Source organism: Lithobates pipiens, unplaced genomic scaffold (assembly GCF_037356315.1).
Source record: "Lithobates pipiens isolate NorthernLeopardFrog02 unplaced genomic scaffold, aLitPip1_a1.2 Scaffold_47, whole genome shotgun sequence".
Lineage (NCBI taxonomy): Eukaryota > Metazoa > Chordata > Amphibia > Anura > Ranidae > Lithobates > Lithobates pipiens.
In genome coordinates this window covers 5323898-5336209 of record NW_027507871.1, presented here as the reverse complement: position 1 = coordinate 5336209, position 12312 = coordinate 5323898, and positions in this window count along the sequence as shown.

The window sequence follows — 12312 nt, the reverse complement described above, 5'->3', positions numbered from 1 at the left end:
CTGAACACTTCCGGACGTGCCTCACGTTCGTCTGACCCTTCGTACGGACGGACGTGACGCAATCACGTCGTGCATTTGCGTCGGAAGTGACGTCGTTTCGGGGTCGTTTTACGACCTTCCGGGACGCCGGGGCTTTCACACGAGGTCGACCTGTTTAGGCGGCCAAGCAATACTGGGCGGTACCAGCCAATGGGTGGGCGGCCATGCCTGTGATGCAATCCCGGGGCTCTATATAACACAGTATACTTGGCAGCAAACACCAGCTCCTGTACACAAACAAGGACTCTCGTATCTTTGAATCCCTGGTTGGTAAGTTTGACTATTTGCTAACCTGGCTGACATGCCCCCATTTTACTTAAATAAACTTCTGAAAAACTAGCTTTTCTAATAGCTAGCTCGCTTTATCATTCTATTCATTCTTAGATGGGGGTGCCCCTATGGACTAGGAGTTATTGACCGTATCTGGCACTCCTCCCGGGATAGTTTCCCAGCTACTGTCTCCCCTTTTCCATTTTGGGAATCTTTTGTTCAGCCCAGCTATCCAGGTAACTGTTATCACTTTTAGTATAAACATGATTTATCACATCTGAATGGTTTTTTTTTTTATTTTTTTTTTTTTTGGCACCTCTCACTAGCTCAACATCAGCATTTTCATGCATCTTCATTTTCACCTTTATCCGTCACTAGCACCCCTATGCACTCTTCCCATTGTCACTCTGATTTCTTAAATATGTTATCCCTTTAATTCTTTTCATAACACCTACACCCACATCATTCACTCACTCTTTCACTCCAGTTACCCAATATCGGGCTGTCATCCCACACACCATTTCTACTACATGTCTTCTCACGTTTGTTTTCTTTTGATTTCAACCACGTCTGTTGTTTCTGTTTCTTCTTTTTAATACGTGTTTGGCTTTTGAGTTTCGTTTTCCTTTTCCCCTCTTCCCTCCCCCCCTTTTTTTTTTTTTTTTTTTTTTTTTTTTTTGTGAATATAGATATCTGGGGATATTCCCTTTATATGCACACAAATCATATATAAGATATCTCCATACCCCATATGTGGGTCTATATATATATAATATAGAATATAAAAAACAAATATAAAAATAAAATAATAAAAAAATATATATGTCTAATTGCGATTATGTTGGGATTTTCATCACAGGCGTGACTTACCATACAGGCAGGCTGCCTACGCTTGCACCTATTCCCTACAATCTTTGTGGGGCATAGGGTTTTGTCGTGTGATCGCTCGTGAGCCGCGCCTCTGGGCTTCCGACCCTCACCCCACCGCTGGATTCTGTGGCGAGATGCATGGACCATATATCTTTTGTAACTTGTGAAGGACGCCTAAGCATGAACCTGGGTAAACTCCACCATTAAGCACTATAATTTGTATGAACCTCTCGGCAATACCATATTGGGTAATTACACTAACAAATTTGGAATATGTTTAATACTAATCCTATTCGATAGACTTATTAAGTTGTATCTTGTCTCTCTATCAACAGACTATCTCTGAAGAAGACCCTAGTGGTTGAAACGCGTTAGAACTATAAATTTATTTTTGCTGTTACTAATCTTATACAGTATATTTATAGTTAGGTCTGCCTAGTGTATGCCCAATTGTCATTGTAATTTTTGTATGTACAAGCTTGGTTCTAGTTATATCTTCTTATTTTAAATACCTGGGTGAAGCTTATGTTTTTACCACACAATAAAGTAATCTTTTTTATATAGTATGCTATGCTTATTGTTTATTGCTGCCTAAAAATCCCGTTGGTGGGGGAATTCGTTTTGATTTTCTGATTTATAGGGGTGAGCAGCACCCTTCTTGCTCTTGTCAGCAGTGTGTTCTTTCCAATGCTAGTGTTAGATAACGAGCCGAACGTTCCATCTGTGGAGATTGTAGGATTTGGAGAGCACAACGATGGCCATCTCCGGCCTTAGTGCTATTGCTGGTGGCTTAATGGTCAGCAGAGGGCGCCACACTGAGCATTTGTGAGGGAGGAACTTGACTGGCCTGCACAGTGTCCTGACCTAAACCCAGTAGATCGCCTTTGGGATGAATTAGAGTGGAGACTGTGAGCCAGGCCTTCTCGTCCAACATCAAGGTTGAGGTCAGGACTCTGTGCAGGCCAATCAAGTTCCTCCACCCTAAACTCACTCATCCTTGTCTTTATGGACCTTGCTTTGTGTGCGCTGGTAGGCAGTCATGTTGGAACAGGAAGGGGCCAGTCATGTTGGAACAGGAAGGGGCCGTCCCCAAACTGTTCCCACAAAGTTGGGAGCATGAAATTGTCCAAAATGTCTTGGTATGCTGACGCCTTAAGAGGGCCAAACCCAACCCCTGAAAAACAACCCCCTCACCATAATCCCCTCCTCCCCCCACACCATAATCCCCCCTCCATCATAATCCCCCCACCACCAAATGATTTGGACCAGTTCACAAAGCAAGGTCTATAAAGACATGGATGAGCGAGTTTGGGGTGGAGGAATTTGACTGGCCTGCACAGAGTCCTGACCTCAACCCGATAGAACACCTGTGCGATGAATAAGAGCGGAGCCAGGCCTTCTCATCCAACATCAGTGCCTGACCTCACAAATGCTCTTCTGGAAGAATGGTCAAGCATTCCCATAGACACTCCTAAACCTTGTGGACGGCCTTCCCAGAAGAGGTGAAGCTGTTATAGCTGCAAAGGGCCAACTCAATATTGTACCCTACGGACTAAGACTGGGGGGGTCATTAAAGTTCATGTGTGTGTAAAGGCAGGCGTCCCAATACTTTTGGGAATATGCTGTATGTCATCCATGGCTCAATACTCTGCACACAGTGATGGTAGGCAGGTCCAGGGGTTGTGGGGTCCCGCTGCTTGGCTGGATCGAATTACATCAGCAACCAGAAAGGAGACCCGGAAACGGGAGAGGAGTGACTATGCATTTCATCAAGCCTTGACAATGGAGCTGGGCGGCTCTGAAACGCGTAGCCACGCCCCCTTCCAGTTTCCGGCACTGATGTCACTTCTGGTCAGCTTGTTCCTTCAGTCCACAGCTCAGTCTGCTTCCTGTTGTCCCTTATCCAATGCAGCCAAGCAGTGGTTCCCCACCCCCAAAAAAAATCACTGGACTTACCTACCATTATCAAAGCTTGATGAAACGCGTAGCCACTTCTGGGTTCTGGTCTCCTTCCTGGTTGTTAATGTCTCTCATCCAACAGCGACATCCCACAACCTGTGGAACCCCCCCACCAATCTTACGAGCCGCGGGTTCCGGTACAGCCGCTGCATCGCTGCCACCTATCAGCAGACAGTTGGCTCGCTAGATTTGCACCCCTTGCTGCTGCCAGCATCTCAGCAAAAGGGTTAAATCCCCAAAACGCGTTGGCTGTTTTATGTGTCCTAGGTATGAACGAACACCGATAATAAAAGACTTTGGACTCTTTGGTCTGACGCTCTGATTGGACGCTGACGGCATCATCTCAGCCTCTGGAGCCCCGGGGACGTGGGAGGCGGAACTGTCCTGAGAAATATCGCAGTCGCTGTGCGCAGTGACAGATCCGGAACGCGTTCACCCACTTTCACTTGTACACCTCCCCAAAGGGGTTTCCATGGTTATTTTATCTCTTTGTTGTGGTTACAGAAGAGGAGAATGCGGCGGGCGAGCGATGAGCCGCGAGCTCTCCATTACGTCCGCGGACGTCTCTACGAATGATAATCTATGGAGACGCAGGACGAGCACCCCCCCCCCCAAAACGCATGGAAAGTGCCGCCATTGCGGAGAGCGTCCTGCATGGAGAATCGTCCAATAGAACGTCACATCTTATACTTTGTAATGAAATGCATCGTTTATATTTAACCACTTAGTGACCGCAATGTACTGCGGGCGAGCAAAGCAACCTACCTGTATGTCGCTACCTACCTCTGGGTTTAGGGCGGCTGTAGGGAAAGCAACCTACCTGTATGTCAGTACCTATCTCCAGAATTAGGGCTGCTGTAGTCAAAGCAACCTACCTGTATGTCACTACCTACCTCCAGATTTAGGACAGCTGTAGTCAAAGCAACCTACCTGTATGTTACTACCTACCTCCAGATTTAGGACAGCTGTAGTCAAAGCAACCTACCTATATGTCGCTACCTACCTCTGTGTTTAGGGCGGCTGTAGGCAAAACAACCTACCTGTATGTCGCTACCTACCTCTGGGTTTAGGACGGCTGTAGGCGAAACAACCTACCTGTATGTCAGTACCTATCTCCAGAATTAGGGCTGCTGTAGTCAAAGCAACCTACCTGTATGTCACTACCTACCTCTAGGTTTATGGTGAGAGTAGGGAAAGCAAACTACCTGTATGTCACTACCTACCTCCAAGTTTAAGAAAGCTGTAGTCAAAGCAACCTACCTGTATGTTACTACCTACCTCCAGATTTAGGACAGCTGTAGTCAAAGCAACCTACCTATATGTCGCTACCTACCTCTGTGTTTAGGGCGGCTGTAGACAAAACAACCTACCTGTATGTCGCTACCTACCTCTGGGTTTAGGGCGGCTGTAGGCGAAACAACCTACCTGTATGTCAGTACCTACCTCCAAGTTTAGGAAAGCTGTAGTCAAAGCAACTTACCTGTATGTCAGTACCTACCTCCAGGTTTAGGGCAGCTGTATGCAAAGCAACCTACCTGTATGTCTCTACCTACCTCTAGGTTTAAAGGGGCTGTAGTCAAAGCAACCTACCTGTATGTTACTACCTACCTCCAGATTTAGGACAGCTGTAGTCAAAGCAACTTACCTATATGTCGCTGCCTACCTCTGGGTTTAGGGCGGCTGTAGGGAAAGCAACCTACCTGTATGTCACTACCTACCTCCAGGTTTAGGGCAGCTGTATGCAAAGCAACCTACCTGTATGTCTCTACCTACCTCTAGGTTTAGGGTGGCTGTAGTCAAAGCAACCAACCTGTATGTCGCTACCTACCTCCAGGTTTAGGGCCCATGCCCCCCCCCCCCGCCTGTCTCCCGCTGTGATTGTACACAGGGTGGAGTCTTTCAGCAAGTCCCAGCCAATGATTCACAGCTGGAATCTGCTGATCAGCTGTGTCCAATCACAGCCCAGAGCTCTGTCTTGGTAAACAACACAGAGCTCTGTACTGAGGGGGGTGATCTGTCAGTTTTTCATCTCTGCAAAGCAGGGATAAGAAACTGAGAGATCTTTAGTAACGGGCAGCACCCTTTACATATTGTTGGTCACACATTTAACCCCTTGATCGGCTCCTAGATGTTAACCCCTTCCCAGCCAGTGTCATTAGTACAGTGACAGTGTATAGTATTATCACCGATCTCTGTATTAGTGTCACCGGTGATATCAGTGGCAGTTCCCACTCGGCGTCAGATCGTCCGCTGCACTATCGCAGTCCCATTATAAGTCGCTGGTCGCCACCATTAGTAGTATTAAAAAAAAAAAAAGAATGAACAAATAAAAATCCCAGTATAACAAACCAATCAACATATACTTATTGGGATTTTTTTTTTCTCAAAAACATGTAGCAGAATACATATTGGCCTAAATTTATGAAGAAATTCGTTTGTTTTTTGTATTTGTTTTATAGCATAAAATAAAAAAAAATACAGTTTTTTGTTCTTTTTTTAAGTAATTTTGTATTAACCACTTCAATACCGGGGGGGGGGGCACTTAAACACCTTCCTGCCCAGACCAATTTTGAGCTTTCAGCGCTGTCGCACTTTGAATGACAATTGCGCGGTCATGCTACACTGTACCCAAATGAAATTTTTATCATTTTTTCCCCACAAATAGAGCTTTCTTTTGGTGGTATTTGATCACCTCTGCAGTTTTTATTTTTTGCGCTACAAATAAAAAAATACCGAAAATTTTGAAAAAAAAAATGTTTTTTTTTTGTTTCAGTTTCAAAACTTTGTAAATAAGTACATTTTCTCCTTCACGGATGGGCACTGATGGGGCTACACTGATGGGCACTGATAAGGTGGCACTGATGGGCACCAATGTGGCACCAATGAAGTGGCACTGATAGGCGGCACTGATGGGCGACACGGATGGGCGACACGGATGGGCGACACGGACGGACACTGATAGGTGGCACAAATTGGCACTGATAGCTGGCACAGATGGGCGGCACAGATGGGCGGCACAGATGGGCGGCACGGATGGGCATGGATAGGCGGCACAGGTGGGCATGGATAGGCGGCACAGGTGGGCATGGATAGGCGGCACAGGTGGGCATAGATAGGCGGCACAGGTGGGCATGGATAGGCGGCACAGGTGGGCACTCATAGGCGGCACAGGTGGGCACTCAGGCGGCACAGGTGGGCACTCATAGGCGGCACAGGTGGGCACTCATAGGCAGCATCGGTGTTATAGTAATGGATGCCAATCAGTGCCAAACAATAATGCATGCCAATCAGTGATGCCCATTGTGGCCACTGATTGGCATCCATTATGGGCACTGATTGGCACCCATTGTGCTGACTGGCACCCTGGTGGTCTAGGGAGGATTATGGATTTTTATTACCTTTTCCCTGGTGGTCTAGTGGTGTCCCTGGTGGTCCAGTGTGGGCATCCTCGGGGGGGCTGTGCTGATAATCGATCAGCACAGACCCCCCCTGTCAGAGGAGCAGCCGATCGGCTCTCCTCTACTCACGTCTGACAGACGCGAGTGAGGGAAAGCCGATCACCGGCTCTTCCCATTTACACTGTGATCAGCCGTGATTGGACACGGCTGATCACGTGGTAAAGAGTCTCCGTCGGAGACTCTTTACCGAGATCATAGTTGCCGGGTGTCAGACTGACACCCCGCAACAACGATCGCCGTGATGCGCGCCCCCGGGGGCGCGCAGCGGCTCATAATCCTAATCACGTCATATGACGTCCGGTTAGGATTATGAAACCACTTTGCCGCCGTCAATTTGTAATAGGGCGGGCGGCAAGGGGTTAATGGCGCAAAAAATAAAAACCCTCAGAGGTGATCAAACACCCCCAAAAGAAAACTCAATTTGTGTGAAAATAAATGATATAACTGTCATCTGTGTACCGCGTTGTATGACCGCGCAATTGTCAGTTTAAGTAGCGCAGTGCTGAATAGCAAAAGAAAAATGGCCAGGTCATGAAGGGTGGGGGGGGGGGGGGGGGGGTAAAACCTTCCAGAGCTCAAGTGGTTCAAGTCCCAACCTTGAAGCTAATCTAGTTTTTATGATCATAACTGTGTTACCAATTATGTAATGGGCGGAGCCATCCTACGATTTCCCTTGGGGGCACCGCCCCCTATTATCTGAACATTATACAGTACCCTTCCCCCAGCCCCATAAACACTGGAGACCGAAGAGGTCAACTGGGGGGGGGGGGGGGGGCGCTAAATGTGCCACAAAGAGGACAAAGTGTCCAGAAAAATCACTAAAAAGTCCAATTGAAACATCATTAAATAAAAAAAAGTTGGCCCATATGTATTATTCCAATTTGGCATGATGGATCGACGCGTTTCTTCACAAGGGGTGGATCCTGAGGAAGTGAGAACATAACACATGGGGCGCTCAACCTGCCGCCCTCCAGCTGTTGCCAAACTACAAGTCCCATCATCCCTCTGCCTTTGGAAGTCATTAGACATGAGCACTGCCCAAAAATGTGTTCGTTTTCATTTCATTTGTTTGTTCTTTTTTGTTTTTTGTTTTTTTCGGGTCATTCGTTGTTATTTTTATTATTATTATTATTATGTTTATACAGCATTTATGTTGCACCAACAGTTTACGCAGCACCTTACAATATAAAAGGGAGACAATACAGTTACAATACAATAAAATACAAGAGGATTAAGAGGGCCCTGCTCAGAAGAGCTTGCAATCTAGTAGGGTGGGGCAGGTGGTACAAATGGTTGTAACTGTGGGGGATGAGCCGATGGAAGTGGTAGGAGATGAGTTGGAGACGTGATCGGCTTCCCTGAAGAGATGAGTTTTCAGGAATCGCCTGAAGGTAGCAAGAGTAGAGGGATAGCCGGGACCGGTGGAGGTAGCGAGTTCCAGAGGATGGGAGAGGCTCTGGAGAAATCCTGGAGATGAGCATGGGAGGAGGAGATGAGAGAGCTTGAGAGTAGGAGGTCTTGAGAGGAGCAGAGAGGGTGATATTTGGAGACAAGATTGGTGATGTAGCTCGGGGCAGAGTTGTGAATGGCTTTGTATGTTGTGGTTAGTGTTTTGAATTGAATTCCCTGGGTGATGGGGAGCCAGTGTAGGGATTGGAGGAGAGGGTTGGCAGACACTGATTGGGAGCCAGTGTAGGGATTGGAGGAGAGGGTTGGCAGACACTGATTGGAGGCCAGTGTAGGGATTGGAGGAGAGGGTTGGCAGACACTGATTGGGAGCCAGTGTAGGGATTGGAGGAGAGGGTTGGCAGACACTGATTGGGAGCCAGTGTAGGGATTGGAGGAGAGGGTTGGCAGACACTGATTGGAGGCCAGTGTAGGGATTGGAGGAGAGGGGTGGCAGACACTGATTGGGAGCCAGTGTAGGGATTGGAGGAGAGGGTTGGCAGACACTGATTGGGAGCCAGTGTAGGGATTGGAGGAGCGGGTTGGCAGACACTGATTGGGAGCCAGTGTAGGGATTGGAGGAGAGGGTTGGCAGACGCTAATTGGGAGCCAGTGTAGGGATTGGAGGAGAGGGTTGGCAGACACTGAATGGAGACCAGTATAGGGAATGGAGGAGAGGGTTGGCAGACACTGAATAGAGACCAGTGTAGGGATTGGAGGAGAGGGTTGGCAGACACTGATTGGGAGCCAGTGTAGGGATTGGAGGAGAGGGTTGGCAGACACTGAATGGAGGCCAGTGTAGGGATTGGAGGAGAGGGTTGTCAGACACTGAATGGAGACCAGTGTAGGGATTGGAGGAGAGGGTTGTCAGACACTGAATGGAGACAAGTGTAGGGATTGGAGGAGAGGGTTGTCAGACACTGAATGGAGACCAGTGTAGGGATTGGAGGAGAGGGTTGGCAGACACTAAGCGGTTGGTAAGGTGGCTAAGCCTGGCAGCAGCACTCATGATAGACTGAAGAGGAGTGAATGAGGAGTTTGGGGGTTCCATTTGTTTAGAAGGGGTGAATTTTCGAGATGTTACGGAGGTGAAGTCTACAAGCTTTTGACAACCATTGGATTTGAGGCTGAAAGGACAAGTCAGAGTCTAGAATAGAAGTTGTATATTGGCGTATAAGTGGTATTGGAAGCCATGGGAGGTTATCAAGTGACCAAGGGAGGAGGTGTAGATAAACCTAACCCTAAGGGGTCCAAGAACAGAGCCTTGGGGGACCTCTACAGAAAAAGGAAATGGAGAGGAGGAGACAAAGTTGTAGAGCACTGAAGGAGCGCTGTGATAGGTACGAGGAGAACCAGGATAGAGCAGAATCTTGGAGACCAAGGGAATGGAGTTTATTGAGAAGGAGCGGAGGGGTCAACAGTATCAAAGACTGGAGAGAGGTCAGGAGTATGGAGTAGTGGGCGTTGGTTTTAGCAGTTAGTACATTGTTAGTGAGCTTTAGTACGGCAGAATCCGTGGAGTGCTGCGACCGAAAGCCAGACTGTAAAGGGGTCAAGAAGGGGTTATGATCGAAATTTGTTATTTCGAGTGCTTTCGGAAATCAGGATATTAAAAATCTGGAAATTTAGAAATCCGAAAAAGCGGAAACAAAATCCGAAAGAATGAAAATCCAAAAAATGCTAAAATCCGAAATAATAACTAACTAATAATAATTAACTATTAAATGATAGGTATTGGAATTTCCTTTCAAATTTGGCTGTTAGTGAAAGTAACGAATGCAAATTTATCCGAATTTACGAATTATGCGAAATAACGAATGCCGCATCTAAATGAATGGAACGCAACTAATTAATAATAATAAGTAATAATAAAAAGTTTTTATTATTGTTATTTATTATTAATAATTCCGTTCTGTTCCATTCGTTTAGACGCGGCATTCGTTATTTCGGATAATTCGTAAATTCTGATCAATTTGTATTCGTTACGTTCACTAACAGCCAAATTTGAAAGGAAATTCCAATACCTATAAAATTAATTGGTAGTAATCGCTAGTATTAGTTAATTAGTTATTACTTCAGATTTTCTAGTTTTCTAATTCTTGGATTTTCGTTCTTTTTTTTTCAGATTTTCAAATTTTCGTTTTTTGGGATTTTCGAATTTCCAAATTTTTGGATTTTCGAATTTTGGAACAATTTGTTAAAGGGTTTTTTTTTTTCGTTAATTTGAATATTTCCAAAATTAACGAATTTGTCGAAAAAAAAAAAATTGCACATGTCTAGAAGTCATGCTTGTAACTGTCAGCCTTGCAATGCCTCATGGGACTTGTAGTTCGTCAAACACCCGGAGGGCACCCACTTTCTCACTTCTTCGGGATCCACTCCCTATGGAGAAACGCGTCGATCCATCATGCCGTATTGGAATGATACATATGCGCCAACTATATACAACCACATCGGGCAACTATTTTTTTTGTGATTTTAATGATGTTTTATTTACAATATGCAAATTATTTATATATTTTATTTATTGCACATATTTATGTACAATCAAGTTGTTGGACTTTTTTCTGATTTTTTTGGATACATCTCACCTTCGTGGCACAGGCCCTCTTTTGCCTCTGATGTTTATGGGGTTGGAGAAAGTATATGGTAAGATCATAGTTGTGCTGCTTCTCCATTCACTGTCCAATCACAGGCTGGGGGAGAGGTCCAGGATGACCTGGGCTCAGAGGAAGTGAATTGAATGATGCTGGCCATCAGACTGAGGACATCTAGTGGCAGTAAGATCATAGTTGTGCTGCTTCTCCATTCACTGTCCAATCACAGGCTAGGGGAGAGGTCCAGGATGACCTGGGCTCAGAGGAAGTGAATTGAATGATGCTGGCCATCAGACTGAGGACATCTAGTGGCAGGCAACTCTCTGGATTGGGGGTGACTATTGAAGCAAAAGCCGTCTTTGCTATTTTTTTTGTTCGATTTTTTTAAAATAAGCTTTTTTATTTTTAGCTGGAGTGCTGTTTTTAATATATTAGTAAACTAAACATACTGTAAAATAAATAGAATTGTGTGTATATTTTTTCCAAATCTGAAAAGCTTCCATTTTAATTGTTCTAAGAGCCATGTGCCTGATTCTTCAGCTCCTGGTGGCTGCTTCAGGGGGTGCACCGCCTCCTATCCATAGGGGAACCCCTCTCAAGGACCCGTCCTGGCCATGTTCTGCCCACCGGGCTTCAATTCAGCTTACTTATGTTTATGTGCTTGAAATAACATCTTGAGTTTTCTAGATGTACACCAAGCTAGTTATATGCAGAGCGCAGGCGCCACCTACTGTTCCCTTTCTGGTATAGCTTTGCTGTTTGTAGAAGTTACTTATTGTATTCCCTTAGAATGTGTCGAAAAAGTTGTTAGGGGCCAGTGCATTCTGGGAGAATCCTCTAGAGGAAGTGACTCAGCTTCCATTTTAAGAATCTTCAGGGGCAGGAAGGCGTGTTTTCTTCGATTTCTCACCATCACACAAAATTGTACTGATCGAAGTGTATTTTATCAATTTCTAATTTCACCTGGCTTGTTCCAATAAATCTAAGATCAAAGAAATATGGTATCTGGGGTTTATGGAGCAGGAAGGTTTAGCTCTCTGTCCTAGAGACAGAACAGACCACACTACATTTAATCTCTCCAGGATGATGAAAAATCCCTGACTTGATAGAGGTCATTGGACAGAGTACACCACTTTTGGGTGATTAACCCTCCCTCAATGCTTTGGTGACTACTTTTGTATTTCCTGTCCCCTTTCCGTCCCAGTGGCAGCTTTTCCTCAAACAGGAAGTGAGGGGAAACCTTCCCATTGGGGACATAGATGGGCAGGGTAGGGTTAGACTCTCTCAGGTTTTAATTTCCATCTAATTTCCTTAAAAAAGAGATTTGCTCTCTTTTCCTGTCAGGACAGGAAGCATAAATGTCAGCTAGCCTGAATCTGCCAGGAATGCCCTGCATGTTGGCCTTCTGCCCTGATGGTGCCGTGTCCCGGGCTGTGTCCTGGGATCACAGCATGACCTTTGTTTGAGTTTCTGCTCATGCAGAGTAACTTAACTATGAATGTGTGGTCCCCACATAATTACAGGTGGGGTGTGAGTAGGTTACTTCCACAAGTGGGTGGGGGTCTGAGTGAGGCTGCCCTGTCATTGGCTTGAGGCAGACTGTTGTCAGGGCTGAGATTTTGGTAAGTATACATGAAATGCTCGGAAGTATCTCCAGTGAAAACACACAAACC